This window comes from Neopelma chrysocephalum, unplaced genomic scaffold (genome assembly GCF_003984885.1).
Source record: "Neopelma chrysocephalum unplaced genomic scaffold, ASM398488v2 Primary Assembly neopelma1_95220, whole genome shotgun sequence".
In the NCBI taxonomy this organism is placed as follows: Eukaryota; Metazoa; Chordata; class Aves; order Passeriformes; family Pipridae; genus Neopelma; species Neopelma chrysocephalum.
Window position 1 is genome coordinate 5,072 of NW_020923908.1, and position 210 is coordinate 5,281.

Sequence of the window (210 nt, forward strand, 5' to 3'; positions counted from 1 at the left end):
GGATCCAAGTGCCCCAAAGATCCTCAATTTTCCATGGATCCGGATCCAAGTGCCTCAAAGATCCACAATTCTCCATGGACTTGGATCCAAGAGCTTCAAAGATCCACAATTCTCCATGGATCTGGATCCAAGAGCCTCCCCAGAATCCCACCTTTCCTTCCCCAAAGACTTCAGGATCTCCCAGAGAATTCCAGAGGCCCCTTTCTGCCC

The 210-nt window shown here is 50.5% G+C and overlaps 1 long non-coding RNA gene across 1 annotated transcript in view; it reads right to left on the reverse strand.

Annotated features, from left to right (window-relative positions):
- The window catches only part of LOC113980793, a 9,558-nt gene that overhangs the window by 4,554 nt on the left and 4,794 nt on the right, over positions 1-210 (reverse strand). The window lies entirely within an intron of this gene.